At 44.7% G+C, this 20295-nt stretch overlaps 1 protein-coding gene across 1 annotated transcript in view; it reads left to right on the top strand.

Annotated features, from left to right (window-relative positions):
• The first annotated feature begins 15097 nt into the window (after nt 1–15097).
• LOC143769409 (uncharacterized) overlaps nt 15098–20295 on the top strand; it is a 54218-nt gene continuing 49020 nt past the window's right edge. The window contains exon 1 of the transcript XR_013214390.1: nt 15098–15249. The gene's annotated coding sequence lies outside the window, so the exon portion shown is untranslated. The remainder of the gene's footprint in view (nt 15250–20295) is intronic.

Genomic DNA, 20295 nt, shown 5'->3' with positions numbered 1-20295 from the left:
CAATAGTAAAAATATGTCATGTTAAAAATAATAAAAAAACAAAAAACCTGCTATACTCACCATCCGTCGCCTTTCCCGCTCCTCGCAACACTCCAGTGACCGCTCCATGCAAGCAGCAGCTTCCGGTGCCAAGGATGGTATGCGAGAAGGACCTGCCATGACGTCACGGTCATGTGACCGCAACGTCATCACAGGTCCTGCGCTCATACCAGCCCTGGGACCGTAAGCTGCCGCGTGCGGTACAGGGCCAGAACTTCATCGGAGGGTGAGTATATGTTTATTTTTTATTTTAAGTCTGTATACTACGTGACTCTGTGCTGTATACTCCGTCACTGGGCAATTTACTACGTGGGTGGGCAATATACTACGTGGCTGGGCAATATACTACGTGGCTGGCCAATATACTACGTGGCTGGCCAATATACTACGTGGCTGGCCAATATACTACGTGGCTGGCCAATATACTACGTGGCTGGCCAATATACTACGTGGCTGGTCAATATACTACGTGGGCTGTGCAATATACTACATGGCTGTGTTATATGCTATGTGGGCTGTGCAATATACTACGTGGCTGTGTTATATACTACATGGCTGTGCTATACGCTACGTGGGCTGTGTTATATACTGCGTGGGCTGTGTTATCCACTACGTGGCTGTGCTATATGCTACGTGGGCTGTGTTATATGCTATGTGGCTATGCTATATTTCTCTGCTGTATCTGTGCATCATGAATCATGCTATGTGTTAAAGAGGGGGCCCACTGAGACTCTTTTGCCCGGGGCCCTCTAAAACCTGGAGCCGGCCCTGGTTGGTGGATACTGCTTTAAATTCAATGGAGGAGCGTTTCCAGCAACTCAGTATTCATAATAAAAAATGGGGCTTTTTGTACGATATAAAGAGCCATGAATCACGGGAAGACTTGTTGGCACATAGTGTAGAACTGCAGAAGTCTCTGACTTATGGCAATAAGTCTGACATAAATGGTGCTGAACTTTCTGATGAACTCTGGCACATTCGGAATGTGCTCCCTGATGATGTTGAGACTCCGCTGCAGATACTTGGTTTCCTCACCAAAAATGAGTTTACAGAGCACTTTCCACAAACCTGGACTGCACTTCAGATTCTGTGCACCATCCCGATTTCTGTGGCCTCAGGAGAGCGCAGTTTTTCAAAACTTAAGCTCATTAAGACATATTTAAGGTCCACTATGACAGAGAGCAGGTTATCCTCACTTGCAGTCTTGTCAATTGAAAATGATGTGTTGGCATCTCTAGACTTAAATGAAACTATTGATGAGTTTGCCAAAGTAAAAGCACGGAAAGTTGCTTTTTAAATCAGTTTATGTAGCACGTTATTATGTTCTTGTTGTTGCTGGATTACAGTATAGTGCACTTTATTTTTATTTTTTTGTCTTGAAGGTTGAAAATTGTGCACATATTTAATGACAGTTTTTCTCATGTATGTTGCATATTTATTATATTATTTATATTTGATATTGTAAGATATTTTATTTAGTATTAAGGTGGATCAAAAGTCATAGAATGACTCTTGGTCCGCACGGCACCCGACCTGCTGCCACCCGTCCGGAACTCTTCTCCATGCTGGCCATCATCTCTGCACTCCGATTGGCTGTCAGCGTTGGGCTGACAGCCAATCAGAGTGCAGGGCGGTGTTTGGCCTTGCAGGCCGCCGCTCTGCACTCTGATTGGCTGTCAGCCCATATGGCTTTGGACCAAGCGTCATTTTTTCCTTTTGGTCCGCTTTAAAGCACTTTATAATTCCCGTTATTGCAATATTAGTGTTTCTTCAAGTGTTTTGCAGGGAAACACAAGTTTTCTAAGTAAACGTGTTGTTGTGAATTTTAAAGAGTTATTGTTTTCTTTCAAAGTTTGGAGGGGGGGGCGCCGTCCTGCAGTCTCGCACAGGGCGCCTTTTGGGCTAAGTCCGGCCCTGTCTAGAACCAACGTAGGCACGCTCCCTGGCTATCTCTAGTTGCGTTTGTCAGGCGTAGGGCAGCGGTCAGCCCAGGTTCCATCACCCTAGAGCTCGTCCGTAATTTATTTGTACTTTGCTTGTCTTGTGCTATCCCTAGCCATTGGGATTCATGACACTCACAATCTACAAGGGATAGGTGAGGTTACAGGAGGAGAGAGGACCCTGCCCGCGAGGGCTCACAATCTACAAGGGATGGGTGAGGATACAGGGGAGAGAGGACCCTGCCCGCGAGGGCTCACAATCTACAAGGGATGGGTGAGGATACAGGAGGAGAGAGGGCCCTGCCCGCGAGGGCTCACAATCTACAAGGGATGGGTGAGGATACAGGGGAGAGAGGACCCTGCCCGCGAGGGCTCACAATCTACAAGGGATGGGTGAGGATACAGGAGGAGAGAGGACCCTGCCCGCGAGGGCTCACAATCTACAAGGGATGGGTGAGGATACAGGGGAGAGAGGACCCTGCCCGCGAGGGCTCACAATCTACAAGGGATGGGTGAGGATACAGGGGAGAGAGGGCCCTGCCCGCGAGGGCTCACAATCTACAAGGGATGGGTGAGGATACAGGAGGAGAGAGGACCCTGCCCGCGAGGGCTCACAATCTACAAGGGATGGGTGAGGATACAGGGGAGAGAGGACCCTGCCCGCGAGGGCTCACAATCTACAAGGGATGGGTGAGGATACAGGAGGAGAGAGGACCCTGCCCGCGAGGGCTCACAATCTACAAGGGATGGGTGAGGATACAGGACCTTGCCCGCGAGGGCTCACAATCTACAAGGAATGGGTGAGAATACAGGAGGAGAGAGGACCCTGCCCACGAGGGCTCACAATCTACAAGGGATGGGTGAGGATACAGGAGGATACAGGACCCTGCCCGCGAGGGCTCACAATCTACAAGGAATGGGTGAGGATACAGGAGGAGTGAGGACCCTGCCCGCGAGGGCTCACAATCTACAAGGAATGGGTGAGGATACAGGAGGAGAGAGGACCCTGCCCGCGAGGGCTCACAATCTACAAGGGATGGGTGAGAATACAGTAGGTGAGGATAGAGCTGGTCGTGCAGCTGTTTGGTTGATCGGTGGTTACTGCAGGTTGTAGGCTTGTCGGAAGAGGTAGGTCTTCAGGCTCTTTTTGAAGGTTTCGATGGTAGGCGAGAGTCTGATATGTTGTGGTAGAGGGTTCCAGAGTAGGGGTGATACGCGAGAGAAATCTTGTATACGATTGTGGGAAGAGGAGATAAGAGGGGAGTAGAGAAGGAGATCTTGTGAGGATCGGAGGTTGCGTGCAGGAAAGTACAGGAGACGAGGTCACAGATGTATGTGTAGCGCCCCCACTGCCGCAGGGCCGAGGGGTACCCAGTACCGGGCCTCTGAGTCTCTGCTCTGGGGTTGTCACGGTGGCTAGGCCCGGTCCGTGACCCTGCTGAGGGGCGTACAGTGATAGATATGATGGATAGTGGTGGTGGTGCGGTGCAGTAAATAACGAGGACACCAGGTTGCAGTCTCTTTACCTCTTTACTGAAGATCTCTGGGTCCTCAATCCGGAATACGGTTAACCAGGCTGCGCAAGTCCGGCCGGTCCAATGGCACCTCCAGAGTTCTCTTTGCAGGTGGAAATCTGTGCCTTCCTGCTAGCGCTATGTGTTGAGATCCTTCCCTGCTGTGCTTACGGAAAGTCCCCACAACTGTTGTGTCTGTTTCTTAAGTTCCCTCACAACTCGATTAGATGATGTTCTGCTAATCTTCCGTCCCTCCCTGATGTTACGGTTAGGACGGTGTTATGACCCCAATGGCAGAGGGTCTCAAAAGTGAATACCAAGTCTGCAAACACAAAAAACCAGCTCATAGGGCAGTGGTAACTGGGCTGACCGTATATCTAATCCTAGCACCACAAATAGCAGCAGCCGGGGAACGTGCCTACGTTGGTTCTAGACGTCTCGCGCCAGCCGGAGAACTAACTAACCCTAGAAGGGAAAAGATAGACCTTTCTTGCCTCCAGAGAAAAGACCCCAAAAGTTGGATACAAGCCCCCAACAAATAATAACGGTGAGGTAAGAAGAAAAGACAAACGTAAGAATGAACTAGATATTTAGCAAAGAGAGGCCCACTGACTAATAGCAGAATATAGTAAGATGACTTATACGGTCAGCAAAAACCCTATCAAAATTTCCACGCTGGATATTCAAGAACCCCCGAACCGTCTAACGGCCCGGGGGGAGAATACCAGCCCCCTAGAGCTTCCAGCAAAAATCAGGAATCACATTTAGTACAAGCTGGACAAAAAAATAAGAGCAATGCAAATAACCAAAAAACCAAGAAGCAGGACTTAGCTTAATTTTGCAAGATCCAGGACCAGCAGACAGGAGCAAACAGAAAGGAACTGATTACAACGATGCCAGGCACCAGACTGAGAATTCAGGAAGTTTATATAGCAACACCCCTGGACTAACGACCCAGGTGGGTGCCAAACTGAGGAAAGACAATCCCAGAGTCATATCACTAGTGACCACAAGAGGGAGCCAAAAAAGTCTAATTCACAACAGGACGGCACCCGTATGACGGGTAGGCTCGGAGCTCTTCCGGGACCCTAGAGTCGCCCCTCTCCACAGTTTGCCCCCTATGTCTTCGTAGGTGATTTAGGTGAGACAGCCCGCCTATGACTGACTGTCCTGTTGTTGGTTTGAAGTATTGCTTGAAGCTAGATTTATAAATACTTCCTCGGCGTTCCGGCCGCCGGTTGTGCGCCTCAGTAGGATGTTGCCTCGGTCTTACAGCACGACCCCTACTGGTATTCTCCTTATTGCTTTGATCTCGTTCCTCACTCAGCACAATCTATCTCGCTTCCAATCCTTCCTTGGGCACCGCCGCTATGCTGAGCAGGCACGGTCCCATGACGTTCTTTCTTGTTGCCAGGCCTCTGTCAGGATCCCACCCCTGACAGGGACCCTACCGAATCTTCTCCCACAACACCCTCTGCCACAAGGTGTTGCCTGGTTCCAACCCAGTCAGCTTTCTGTCTAACTTCCTGCCTGACCCCCAGTTTTACCAGTGTGTGAGGAGTGGCCTAATGAATAGCACCCTTAGCTCCCCCTGGAGGCCCGACTGTGAAATGTATTGGTGTCTGTGATACCTGATCAGATGAACTCCTTCAGTGCCATCAGACGTACCATAGCCCCCCTTAGTGGCGGAGCCACAGTACTGCAACGACCAGGACTCTGGGGCGCTGCATATGGAGGAGACAGGTTGTGGATGGCTTTGTACGTCATGGTTAGGGTTTTGTACTGGAGTCTCTGGGCAATGGGGATTGACGGGAGTGAAGGGATTGACAGAGGGGAGAGGCTGGGGAATAGCGGGGGGGACATGGTTGACTCTTTCTATGCCTGTGATTAGTAGAGTAGAACAATGTCCTTGGTGAATATCATGCAAATGTTTAGATGGACCAGACATAGATTTTTTTTTACTCTTAGAGGATCTGATAGCGCATCATTAATGTGCTGCAATTCTACCATTCATCTTGCAAGAAGTGCAGAGAATGTATCGCATGTCGCACCAGGAGCACGTGGTGAATATATTCCATGCGTTATGCTGCAGTTTATGAAGGTTGCGATGTCATATGTGCGCTTGTGATCTGAAGATGAGAACACAGATGTCTTGTTCATGTATTTGCACAAACCACATCCATTCCATCCACATTTACACGACAGCCATGTGCTGGTTATTATTATTCCCATGACTGTGAAACATGCCAGGTGATAAGAGGTTGTAAGAGTAAGGCCATGTGCACACGTTCAGTATTTTTCGCGCTTTTTTTGTGTTTTTTCGCTATAAAAACGTGATAAAAACGCGAAAAAAACACTTACATATGCCTCCCATTATTTTCAGTGTATTCTGCATTTTTTGTGCACATGCTGCATTTTTTTCCACGAAAAAATCGCATCGCGGAAAAAAAGCAACATGTTCATTAAATTTGCAGAATTGCGGGGATTCCGCACACCTAGGAGTGCATTGATCTGCTTACTTTCTGCATGGGGCTGTGCACACCATGCGGGAAGTAAGCAGATCATGTGCGGTTGGTACCCAGGGTGGAGGAGAGGAGACTCTCCTGCACGGACTGGGCACCATATAATTGGTCAAAAAAAAAGAATTAAAATAAAAAATAGTCATATACTCACCTTCGATGGCCCCGGAGTGTTCCCGCCTCTCAGCGGTGCATGCTCTCTCTTCCGTTCCTATAGATGGTGTGGTTCAGGACCATCTTTCTGATCCCGAAAAAATTCCCATCTTTGAATATCTACCCAAATATTGAAATATTTGTTAAATTAGTCACTGAGGAATTTGAAAAAATCGCTAGAGGTATTTCCAATGACAATATGTCTAACAATCAGAGAAAAGCATTGTATGAACTCAAACACATGAAAGAGATAGTAATTAAACCCTCAGATAAAGGGGGAAATATCGTCATCTGGCCACAAAAGCAATACGAGAAAGAGGCGTTTAGACAACTCAGAGAGACTACGTGTTATAAGAAATTAACATACAACCCTACGTCTGCCTTTCAGAGTGAACTTTATGACATACTGGATAAGGCTTTTCAAGAAGGAATAATAACGAAGGAATTGAGGGATAATTTAATACCCACCTATCCCAGAACTGCGTGTATATACTTTATCCCAAAAGTACATAAAAGTCTATCAAACCCACCTGGACGACTGATCGTCTCAGGAAATGCGAGCCTATGTGAAACCACATGTAAGTATTTAGACTTTCACTTGAAACCTAGTGTTCAAAATTTACCGTCACATATCAAAGACACTGGTGATGTATTTGGTAAAATAGAGGGCATTCCAATGGAAGAAGACATGTGGCTCGTTACTCTAGATGTAGAATTGTTATACACTTCAATTCAACACAAAGACGGTATACATGCAGTACAAATGTTCCTCGCAATGTCTGACTATGACATAGGATTGATTGATTTATTGATGTCCTTATTAAAATTTGCATTGGAACATAATTACTTTATTTTCAAAAATACCATCTACCTACAGACCAGGGTACTGCTATGGGGGTGGCTTTCGCCCCCTCATATGCAAATTTATTTTTAGGGGCGTGGGAAAGAAAAATTTTCTTTACCAACCCTATAGCGGACATTGAGAAAGTTTTATTTTGGGTCAGATTTATTGACGATATTCTCATGATTTGGCAGGGTACGGAACAAGAGCTCCTTGCATTTGTGGACACTCTAAATAACAACAAGATTAATGTGAAATTAACATGTAAATACAGCCAAAATCACATTGAATTTCTGGATATCCTTATTTCAAAAGGACCCTCAAATGCCCTACAGACGGATGTATATCGGAAAGAGACTGCCGTAAATTCTCTCCTCCATGCATCTTCCTCCCATCCCCATCAAGTGGTAAATGCGATAACAACAGGTCAATTCCTACGCATTAAAAGAATTTGCTCCAATGACTCTCTATTTAATAAACAAGCGGATGATCTGGCGGTAAGGTTCAAAAATCGGGGTTACTCCAATAGAAGCATCAAAAAAGTACGTAGAAGAGCAACAGCTGAAAATCGGACAAACCTTCTTCAACCAAAAACAAAGAGAACTAAACAGGACAATATGATCAGATTTATATCAACATATAACGAAAAATAATAATAATAATAATAATAATTTTTATTTATATAGCGCCAACATATTCCGCAGCGCTTTACAACTTATAGAGGGGACTTGTACAGACAATAGACATTACAGCATAACAGAAATCACAGTTCAAAACAGATACCAGGAGGAATGAGGGCCCTGCTGCTCGCAAGCTTACAAACTATGAGGAAAAGGGGAGACACGAGAGGTGGATGGTAACAATTGCTTTAGTTATTTGGATCAGCCATAGTGTAAGGCTCGGGTGTTCATGTAAAGCTGCATGAACCAGTTATCTGCCTAAGTATGTAGCAGTACAGACACAGAGGCTATTAACTGCATAAAGTGTATGAGAACACGATGCAAGGAACCTGATTATGTGTTTTGTTTTTTCTATTTTTAATAGGCCACACAGGGATAGTTAGGTTAATGCGTTGAGGCGGTAGGCCAGTCTGAACAAATGCGTTTTTAGGGCACGCTTAAAACTGTGGGGATTGGGGATTAATCGTATTAACCTAGGTAGTGCATTCCAAAGAATCGGCGCAGCACGTGTAAAGTCTTGGAGAAGGGAGTGGGAGGTTCTGATTACACAGGTCAACAAAAAAAAATTTTTTTCTGGTGTCCAAAATATTTTAATGAATTTGGGGTATTTTTGGGGTGCTGATTCTGAATATGCTATCAGTTTTGCCAGATTGGCTCAAGTTTTTGACATTTTTGGTATCTTATTTATAGCACTTGTTGGTAAATGCGACGCATCATCTCATTAATTTCTTTGGATCAGTACTTGAACTGAGCAGTTCTCAATATAGTTTTGTGTTAATTAGTGTTCTAAAAGTTTGTTCATAGCTTGATTTTTGCACTAACTTTATGTTGTTGTCTGTTTTCCAGTGAAAAGCATGAACTCATCAAGAAGAAGTCGTCTTAACGATCCAGACTCATTCTGTTACATTTGTGGTGAATACACACTGCCAAAACATAGAAGAAACATAACAGACTTCGTAAAAAAAGTGTATTTTGCCTATTTTGGGGTTATGCTTGGGGACCAAGACAAGTTTTGGGCACCACACATAGTGTGCAAAGCATGTATCGAATTATTACGAAAATGGAGCAAAGGACAAAGAAAAAGCTTCAAATTTGGTGTTCCAATGGTGTGGAGAGAGCCAAAAAATCATCATGATGACTGTTATTTATGGTAAACACAGGTACAGGCACATCTTCACAATGAGGGACAGGCCTTCTTGCAGATTCCATGTTACTCCCATTTTCGTTTCTTATGCTTATTGAATCCTTGCACTTGCACTGCACAGAAATAACAGTCATCATGATGATTTTTTGGCTCTCTCCACACCATTGGAACACCAAATTTGAAGCTTTTTCTTTGTCCTTTGCTCCATTTTCGTAATAATTCGATACATGCTTTGCACACTATGTGTGGTGCCCAAAACTTGTCTTGGTCCCCAAGCATAACCCCAAAATAGGCAAAATACACTTTTTTACGAAGTCTGTTATGTTTCTTCTATGTTTTGGCAGTGTGTATTCACCACAAATGTAACAGAATGAGTCTGGATCGTTAAGACAACTTCTTCTTGATGAGTTCATGCTTTTCACTGGAAAACAGACAACAACATAAAGTTAGTGCAAAAATCAAGCTATGAACAAACTTTTAGAACACTAATTAACACAAAACTATATTGAGAACTGCTCAGTTCAAGTACTAATCCAAAGAAATTAATGAGATGATGCGTCGCATTTACCAACAAGTGCTATAAATAAGATACCAAAAATCTCAAAAACTTGAGCCAATCTGGCAAAACTGATAGCATATTCAGAATCAGCACCCCAAAAATACCCCAAATTCGATGAAATATCTTTGGCACCAAAAATGCTGTTGACCAGTGTTATTGAGGATGCTAACCTGAGGTCATTAGCGGAGCGGAGGGCACGGGTAGGGTGGTAGACTGAGACCAGAGAGGAGATGTTGGGTGGTGCTGAGCCATGGAGTGCTTTGTGGATGAGGGTAGTAGTTTTGTACTGGATTCTGGAGTGGATGGGTAGCCAATGTAATGACTGGCACAAGGTAGAGGCATCGGTGTAACGGTTGGTGAGGAATATGATTGTGGCAGCAGCATTCAGGACAGATTGGAGCGGGGAGAGTTTGGTAAGAGGGAGGCCGATTAGTAGAGAGTTACAATAGTCCAGACGAGAATGAATAAGTGAAACAGTAAGAGTTTTTGCAGAGTCGAAAGTAAGAAAAGGGCGAATTCTAGAAATGTTTTTGAGATGCAGATAAGAAGAGCGAGCCAGTGATCGGATGTGGGGGGTGAATGAAAGCTCGGAATCAAGGATGACCCCAAGGCAGCGGGCATGTTGCTTGGGAGTAATGGTGGAACCGCACACGGAGATGGCAATGTCAGGCAAAGGTAGGTTAGTAGAGGGAGAGAACACGAGGAGTTCAGTTTTTGACAGGTTCAGTTTCAGATAGAGGGAGGACATGATGTTAGAGACAGCGGTAAGACAATCACTGGTGTTTTCTAAAAAGGTCGGCGTGATAACAGGAGAAGAGGTGTATAATTGGGTGTCGTCATCATAGAGATGGTACTGGAAACCAAATCTACTGATTGTTTGTCCAATAGGGGCAGTATACAAAGAGAAGAGGAGGGGGCCTAGGACTGATCCTTGAGGAACCCCAACAGTAAGGGGAAGGTGAGAGGAGGAGGAACCAGCAAAACATACAGTGAAAGATCGGTCAGAGAGATAGGAGGAGAACCAAGAGAGAACGGTGTCCTTGAGGCCGATGGAGCGGAGCATAGTGAGGAGGCGCTGATGATCCACAGTATCGAATGCTGCGGAAAGATGCAATAGAATTAGCATGGAGTAGTGACCATTAGATTTAGCTGTTAGTAGGTCATTAGAGACTTTAGTGAGGGCAGTTTCAGTAGAGTGTAAAGAGCGGAAGCCAGATTGAAGAGGGTCGAGAAGAGAGTTATCTGAGAGATAGCGGGTAAGACGGGAGTGGACCAGGCGTTCCAGGAGTTTGGAGATGAAGGGAAGATTAGAGACAGGTCTATAATTAGCGGCACAGTTTTGGTCGAGGGAGGGTTTTTTAAGTAATGGATGTATGATGGCATGCTTAAATGAGGAGGGAAAAATACCGGAAGTGAGGGAAAGGTTGAATATTTTTGTTATGTGAGAGGTGACAGCCGGGGAAAGGGACTGAAGGAGATGTGAGGGAATAGGGTCACTGGTGCAAGTGGTCGGGCGAGAAGATGCAAGGAGCCTGCTTACTTCTTCTTCTGTGACTGGTTCAAAGTCAGAGAGTGAACTAGATGCAGTGGGGGAGGGAGGACAGTGCCTGGTATGAAGAGATTGGGAGATGATTTCCTGTCGAATGGGGGCCTGCTCTCTTGGGTTGAGTAGGGACTGGAAAGTGTCAAAGAGACGTTTAGGGTTATTGGACAGTGAGGTGATGAGGGTGTTGAAATAGGTTTGTTCGGAGAGGTGAAGGGCAGAGTTGTATGTTTTTAGCATGAACTTATAATGAATGAGATCTTCGGGTAGATTAGATTTTCTCCACAGACGTTCGGCGCACCTGGAGCACCGCTGCAGGAAACGTGTTTGCAGCGTGTGCCACGGTTGTCGCCGTCTGTGTCGAGTTGCTCTATGTATAGGAGGAGCAGCTTCATCCAGGGCACTTTGAAGGGTTTCATTGTAATGGTTCAGAGCAGAATCAGGACATGAGATGGAGGAGATTGGGGCCAATGAGGACTGCAAGTTCTTCATAAGTTTCTGGGTGTTAATGGCCTGTATGTTTCTATAAGTGTGGAAAGTGGGGGTGACCTGAGCGGGATGGCAGTTCTTGATAGAGAATGAAAGAAGGTTGTGGTCAGAGAGCGGGAGAGGGGTGTTTGTGATATCATCCACTGAGCAAAGTCGGGAGAAGACCAAGTCAAGGGAGTTTCCATCTTCATGCGTTGGAGAGTTAGTATGCTGCGAGAGGCCAAAAGAGGAGGTTAGAGATAAAAGGTGAGAAGCAGACGGGGAAAGGGGAGAAGCAATGGGGATGTTGAAATCACCCATGATAAGGGTGGGGGTGTCACAGGAGAGAAAGTGTGGAAGCCAGGTGGCAAAGTGATCCAGGAACTGATGAGAGGGGCCAGGAGGACGATACACCACCGCCACTCGCATGGAGAAGGGGACGTAGAGTCTGACAGCATGGACCTCAAAGGAAGGGAATACAAGTGAGGGTACTTGGGGGATAACTTGGAAGGTACATTTGGGTGAAAGGAGCAGACCAACGCCTCCACCTGCTCTGTTGTCTGATCTTGGGGTATGAGAAAAGTGTAGTCCACCAAATGAGAGAGCAGCAGCAGCGGTGGTGTCTGACTGCTGGATCCAGGTTTCAGTAAGAGCCAGGAGATTAAGAGCCTTAGAAAGGAAGAAGTCATGAATGAAGGAGAGTTTATTACACACAGAGCGAGAATTCCAAAGGGCACAATTGAAAGAGATAGAAGGCATGCATGGGATATTAATAAGGTTAGAGGGGTTTCTGGGTGTAGCAGTTGGGAGGTTTGACTGGCTATAACATGGGGGGCCGGGGTTTGGAGAGATGTCTCCAGCGACTAGGAGAAGGAGGATAGAAAGAGTGAGCAGATGGTTAAGTGATTTGTGAGAGCGTCTCTTGTGTTGGATGGTGGGACTGAATGGATCTGCGCTGTTAAGCAAAGTGAACAGAGCATGAGTGCTATACATAGGGGAGGAGAGGACAGAGGGGCCGATATGGATGGAGTGTAAAGAGTTTATGCAAGGGCGGTGAGTGAATGCAGCAGCCAGGATATAGATTATACAGATACATATGGTGAGTATTTGTTCTGTTTCAGGTGAATAGGGAATAGATTTAGATTGTCTTACCTGTCTCCTGCCCTGTCTAACTGCCATGTTATAACTGCCGAGTACTTAGAAAAAAATATACTTTGGAAAAAAAAAAAAAAAGTACATGAATAATAGTGCACGAATGCACCCCTGCATGAATGCATCCCCAAGCTATGTCTACATTTATAGAAGGCTAGCTCTTAGATCTCACTTTTTTTTTTTTCTTTTTTTTTTTGGAAAAGGGTGTTTCTCCCCCTCTTGTTACCAATCAATGTAACTCAGTTGAGACAGCAGGACACAATAAATGTAGTGATCACATAAACAAGTGTCCAGGTCTGCATGGATCATAAACCCCTTTGAAAAAGTTATGTAATCTCTCTACATAGGGACAAGCAAAAGTGAGTTAAATATCTATAAACACAAACAAATGCATAATAAGATGACTAACATATATAGCTATATGCAGGATTCAATGCCGAAGATAGAATGAATCAGATACCATCGAAGCCTCTTGCTGTCAGGGAATGGAGCAATAGACATGCAGGATATTTCAGTTCAGGGAATGAATGATATGTTTACCTGTATTGAAGAGAAGAGAGATGCTTGTTATATTCTGCCATGTTATAACTGCGTCATACTTAGAAAAAAATATACTTTGAAAAAAAAAAAAAGTACACGAATAATAGTGCACGAATGCACCCCTGCATGAATGCATCCCCAAGCTATGTCTGAAAAATGGATGGATATGAAACAAGCCCTCAATCAAAATTGGGGAATATTAAAAACAGACCAAATTTTGACCAAACATGTAAGCAATACTTCATCTATTACCTATAGAAGATCACAAAATGTAAAAGACATGTTGGTACATAGCTATTACCCTGGTGAAGAACCAAGTAAAGCTTTTGGCTCGAAAGGACCCAAATGGGGTTTCTTTCCCTGCAATGACTGTATTGCCTGTCCGAATATGCAGAAGGCTTCAACGTTTAAATCAAGTGATGGAACAAAAACCTTTACAATCACACAACATATAACCTGTAATACGGTAGGTGTGATTTACTATGCCAGTTGCCCTTGTGGCAAAATCTATGTGGGTTTAACATCTAGACCTTTGAAAAACCGAGTCAGGGAACATTATAGGGACATAATTAATGTGCGGGAGGTAACTGACCTATCAGTGCTGAAACCGATACCCAGGCATTATAAATGAGTTCATGACTGCAATGCCAAATGTTTAAGGGTCTCAGGGATTGATAAAGTCTTTATAGATCAGAGAGGCGGGAATTGGAGGAAGACTTTAGCGCAATTAGAGACTAGATGGATCAAAAGGATTGACTGTGTTCAGCTGAAAGGGTTAAATGAACAGTTAAGTTTTGCCCCTTTTCTATAAAATCAAATTGTGTGTTTTTAGTTGTGTTTTTAATTTATTATTGTATATATGCCTATTTTACTTTTGGTCTTTCTCGGTCTTTTTAGTTAATATACGTACCAATTGGTGTTGTTCTTCTTGATGGCGCGGACTCTGGACTGATGGGAGGATGGTGTCTCGTTGGGAGAATTAATGACTCTGACTTGGAGTTCCACATTAGTTGATGAAAAAGTTTCTTCAGAGAATAAAAATATAAAGAACACGATGGGGAAGAAGAAAAAAGTTCTTTATTCTTCAACGATACATATGTATAAGATTTTTGGAGCAAGTATGGGAACTGGTTATACAGCATGGAAATAGTATTATAGGTATATATATATATATATATATATATCCTGTGATTTGATGCCCAATAATGCTGGTTAATAATAACATATATCATTTTGTTCTAGGGATGTTTTATATAATAATTTTCTTCACTACAATTTTACTGAGTAAAAATCTGATATTAGCATTGATACATCAAGAATCTATACATACACTTATTATATATTATATATTATTTATGATATATTATAATACTGCTTTTAAATAATAAGTCCACGTATTATGCACAATCTATAATTAGTTGCACCGGAATCACTGTGAATCAATAGAATATTACTATCAGGTGCTGTGCACATGCTTCACTGAGTTGTGTATGGAATCCTGAAGCCCGCCCCGGCAATATCTGTATGGGTGTGGGGGCATAACCGGCACGTTCAGGTATAGCACACTAAATAGCCCTCTAATGGGCACTCTACATGTATTATTGGTTTCACATATAGTTATACACCACAGATTGTAGGTAAAACCAGTTACGTATATGTGCACACAGAGCCGCTTCTGGCGGTTTGCTTGCACAACTCACATTTCCCTTCTGTGCAGCTTTTGCACTGCGGCGGACACATATAGTAAAGTATACACTGACGCACTCTAGGTAAAACCAGTCACCTATATATATATATACTTTGCCGCTTATTGCGGTTTGCTCGCACCCTTGATTTTCCCCTCCATACAGCTCATTCACTGTGGTGAGTGCGCTCCATTCCTGTTCGGACTGTGGCGGTGCCGTGGCAACGCGTCCGTGATGTCACTAACTCCGCCCCCTGTCCTGACGCGTCGGACAGGGAAGTGGAGTGGTGACGTGGGACGCCGACCTGCGCATGCGCTGGGGTCCGATTCAGAAATGTGAGCGCCATTACAACGCCGCTGCCACCTGTGAAGGACAGAACTATAAATAGCTCCATGAACACCACACTGACACACAATCCCCCTGGACGCAGCTAACGCGAAACGTGCGTCGGGGCCTAGGACTGCACGTGCAGGTGAAGTACCACACCCAATCTTTATTTATGCATTTAACATGGGGCATGGCCCAATGGGTTTCAGGTTATGCTGCTGTGAACAACTGTTATTATCTTGCCAGCAGTAATCACAAAAGCACTATGCACTTTGTAAACATATAAGCATATGATATTCTGTTGCGCTTACTACAAGATTAGCCCTATATACATTGGTTTATATCAAAGATTGTCTATTAAAATAGCAGGGGCATTCACAAGTCAATATACCAATGAGCTTATGGAAGTTTGTTACCCAGTGTTATAGAAAATATACTATTGCTTTGTTGTACTTGGCCTGCATGTGGCAGTTTATCTGCATGTGTTCTCTCCATTGTTAATATATAAAAGAAGAGAGATGGTGTTTTTAAAAAACGACTTAATAAAGGTTGTTTGTTATTTATACTCATGACTTTGGCTTCCATTTTTGGTTTTTGGGTTCATCAAAACTGATTGTGCATGAGGCAATTCCTTAATACCGTGAAATTGTTAGAGATGTCACCCATGTGGTTACTGCTTTGCCACCAATCCAAGTTAGTGCAGAGAGGTTATTATTATTATTATTTATTTATTATATAGCACCATTAATTCCATGGTGCTGTACATGAGAAGGGGTTACATCAAAATACAAATATCACTTACAGTAAACAAAACTAACAATGACAGACTGATACAGAGGGGCGAGGACCCTGCCCTTGCGGGCTTACATTCTACAGGATGGTGGGGAAGGAGACAGTAGGTCAGGGGCTGCGGTAGCTCCGATGGTATTGAGGTGGCCGTGTCGTCTTTACAGGCTGTAAGCTTTCTTGAAGAGATGGGTTTTCAGGTTTCTTTTGTAGGATGCAAATGTGGATAACCGGACATCTTGGGGCACAGAATTCCAGAGGATGGGGGATTTTCGGGAGAAGTCTTGGAGGTAATTAGGTGAGGAGCGAATAAGTTTGGAGGAGAGAAGGAGGTCTTGGGAGGACCGGAGATTACGTGAGAGAAGATATTCAGAGATTAGTTTGAAAATATACAGAGAAGAAAGGTTATGGATGGCTTTGTAGATCAGCGTTAGTAGTTTAAACTGGAAATTGAGAGCCAGTAAAGGGATTTGCAAAGAGGGGAAGCAGGAGTGTAGCGAGGAGAGAGATTAGTTAGTCAGGCAGCAGAGTTAAGGACGGACTGGAGGGGTGCGAGAGTGTGAGAAGGTAGGCCACAGAGGAGGATGTTGCAGTAGTCGAGGCAGGAGATGATTAGGGCATGCACGAGCATTTTGGTAGAGTGTGGGTTGAGGAAAGGACGGATTCTGGAAATGTTTTTGAGCTGGAGGCGACAAGAGGTGGCGAGAGCTTGTATGTGCGGGTTGAAGGACAGGGCAGAGTCAAGGGTTACTCTGAGGCAGCGGATTTTGGGGACACGGGAAAGTGTGATTTCATTTATTTTGATAGATAGATTAGGTAGGGAAGATATGCGAGATGGAGGAAAGATAATTAGTTCAGATTTGTCCACATTGAGCTTGAGGAAGCGAGAGGAGAAGAAGGAGGATATGGCTGATAGACACCCTGGGATTCTGGAGATCAGAGAGGTGACATCTGGGCCAGAGAGGTAGATCTGAGTGTCATCGGCATATAGATGGTACTGGAAGCCATAGGACCTTATGAGTTGTCCCAGGCCGAGTGTATAGATTGAGAAGAGTAAGGGTCCTAGGACAGAGCCTTGAGGGACACCAACAGAGAGGGGGCGAGATGAAGAGGTAGTATGGGAGTAGGAAACGCTAAATGTGCGGTTGGCAAGGTATGAGGAGATCCAAGATAGGGCCAGGTCTTTGACACCAAAGGAAGAGAGGACCTGTAGTAGGAGGCAGTGGTCAACTGTGTCGAAGGCAGAGGACAGGTCTAGAAGGAGGAGTATAGAGAATTGTCTGTTAGCTTTGGCTTTAAGTAAGTCGTTAGTAATTTTGGTCAGGGCAGTCTCAGTGGAATGGTGGGGACGGAAGCCAGATTGTGGGTTGTCAAAGAGAAAGTTAGATGCAAGGTGAGAGGAAAGTTCGGCATGGACGTGCTGCTCAAAGAGTTTGGAAGCAAATGGGAGCAAAAATATGGGGCGATAGCTGGAAATAGTGGTTGGGTCAAGGGATAGCTTTTTGAGGATAGGTGTCATGTTTGAAAGCAGAAGGGAAGGTGCCAGAAGTTAGTGATAGGTTGAAGAGATGGGTTAGTGATGGGATAAGCATGGTGGTGAGGTTGGGGAGGAGGTAGGATGGGATGGGGCCAAGCGCACAAGTGATGAGGTGTAATTTGGAGAGAAGATGAGCAAGCTGTCCTTCAGTGATTTTGGAGATGGAAGTTATGGGGTTAGAACATTGGTCTGGCATACAAAGAGGTTGTGCTGGTTTGACAACAAAGACTTGCCTTGTTTGGTCTATCTTATTTTTGAAGTGTGTGGCAAAGTCCTCGGCAACGATTAGGAAACTCGGAGGGGGCAGTGGTGGGCGGAGGAGGGAGTTAAAAGTGTTGAACAACTGTTTGGGGTTATGGGATAAAGAAGATATGAGGGTTGTGAAGTAGGCCTGTTTAGCAGAGGTGAGAGCTGATTTGAATGCGAGTGTTGCTTGTTTGAGTGCAGTGAAATTGTCTTTCGAATGCGTTTTCTTCCAACGCCGTTCTGCAATTCTGGATACTTGCCAAAGCTTTTTAGTGGTGTTATTGTGCCAGGGTTGTCTATTGATTTGTCACACTCTGCTATGCATGACAGAGGCGATCATGTCAATAGCTGATGCTAGAGTGGCATTGTAGAAAGCAGTGGCAGTGTCTGTTTTGTGGAGTGAGGATATGGATGCTAGTGGTAAGATAGTCAGAGAGTGTGTGGGTGTCTAGGTGCAAGGTTCCTGCGTGGGTGCGCATGTTGCTGGACATGGGTGATAGGTGAAGAGAACAGGGATGAGAAAGTGAGTAGATGGTGGTCAGATATAGGGGGAGGGGAGGTTGTGAAGTTAGATAGGGAGCAGAGACGGGTGAAGACCAGGTCTAATGTATGTAAGGTCTGTGTGAGTGGCTGAGGAGGACATCTGAGTAAGTCCAAAAGATGAAGTAAGGGACAGGAGTTTTGAGGCTGCTGACTGGTGGGGTGTCAATGGGGATGTTGAAGTCACCCATGATGATGGTAGGAATGTCAGCAGATAGAAAGTGAAGGAGCCAGGTGGAGAATTGGTCAATAAAGGCAGTGGTCGGGCCCGGAGGTCGGTATATGACGTCCAATTGGAGATTGTAGGGGGAGTAGATGCGGACAGGGTGGACTTTAAAAGAGGAGAGGATAAGGGAGGGTAGAGGTGGGATTGGGTTAAAAGTACAGTTGGAAGAAAGGAGAAGGCCCACTCCTCCACCATGTTTGTTGCCAGGGCAAGGAGTGTGGGTGAAGTGGAGTCCACTGTAACATAGTGCAGCAGGGGAGGCTGTTTCAGAGGGTGTCAGCCATGTTTCGGTGATGCCTAGGAAGAAAAGATTATGAGAGGTAAAGAGGTTGTGAATCATGTGGAGTATTGCAGATGGAGCGAACATTCCAGAGTGTCACGGATCCCCACCGTGCTGCTACCAATTTGTCACGTACCCACTCTCAGCACGTGACTTGGGGTTGCGCCTGCAAGGCTTAATCTATCTCCCCTCTCTCAGTCCAGCATTCAATTTCTGTCCTATGCTGCAATGGGAGCATAAATCACACGCCGACCCAAGCCACACACCCGCTCATACACGCTGCCACCACTCACTGAACACACGGGCGATGAGTCCCGGAAATATTACTAATACTGTCTTCCACTCATAAAGGTCAAACACTTTAAGGCTATGGATTCTTTAGAACATACAAGGTTCAACTGTTAAAGTTTTATGCTTTAATACAAAAGATTCAGTGCTTACAGTAAAAAAGAATATAAAAATATGGTAATAAAAAGATATACAGGTATGCAAAACAGTATACAATAAACAGGAGAAAACTTATAGAAATAGCTAACTTGTAGTCTGCTTCTGCTCCCTGAGGGGGGGTGAATATGGGCTGGATCACATCAGCTTGGTTGCCCCTCAATCTGTGAAAAATTTTGAATGTATACAAGCCAAATTTTTAGAGTCACTCTGGAGGTCAGATTTCTAGACCAGCCCCTGAAGTTGATATTCTAATTGCTTGTTTTTGATTTGACCACGGCCGCGCCCCCAATGAATGTATTATTTTCTCTGAGATTCTTTGTGTAAAGCTTCCCATAGATAGATAGTGTCAGGGTGTAATTGACATCTCTCTTCAAAAGAGCTAGGAGGTGTCAAATGTTCCTTTTCTTCTTGGTTCCCAGCACGACCCCCTGGTGAGACCAGAGACTGTAGACTGCCTTCTCAAGACACATGTGTTGTGACCTCCTGTGAGACCTGCAGCCTTCAGGACAGACGTTAAATTACTGCTACACACAATAGACCTGTACATATTTCACTACACACACACACACATATATATATATGTATATATATATATATATATATAAATATATACATATTTCACCACACAGATTGATCCAGAGAGAGGGAGCAGGGGGGTGGGCATCAAGGGCATGGATTTGAGGTGGGCAAGATTTTGGGTGTTTATATTGGGTTGGGAGCGATAGGAGGGATAGTAATGGGAGGTATGAGCTGTGGGGGTCCAGGATTGGGAGATATGTCGCCAGCAGTGAGGAGAAGCAGAGAGAGACAGAGCAGGTGGGGGAAGGAGAGTGGGCGGCTTGCTTTGTGTTTTATTAGGAGAGATCTGAGGTTGAGGAGCAGGTCAGCAGAGGACAGGTGGGGGAGGCAGGAGTGAAGGAGAGTTTATTACTTGGTTAGAGGGTGCTGGGGTTTGGGGATAGCAAAGTAGAGTGAGGAGTAATGGAGCCAAAACTGTTATAGCATATGTGAGCATGATGAGAGTAAGTGTGGTGGAAGAGAAAGAAGTTAAGTACATTTAATAACAGTGGTTAGTCTTACCTTCTGTTCACTTCTGGCTAATTTCTGGCATATTTCTGCTGTTATCCTT

Source organism: Ranitomeya variabilis, chromosome 4 (assembly GCF_051348905.1).
Source record: "Ranitomeya variabilis isolate aRanVar5 chromosome 4, aRanVar5.hap1, whole genome shotgun sequence".
Taxonomy (NCBI): Eukaryota; Metazoa; Chordata; class Amphibia; order Anura; family Dendrobatidae; genus Ranitomeya; species Ranitomeya variabilis.
The sequence above is the reverse complement of the archived record's forward strand: the minus strand, read 5'-3'. Positions and strand labels throughout refer to the sequence as shown.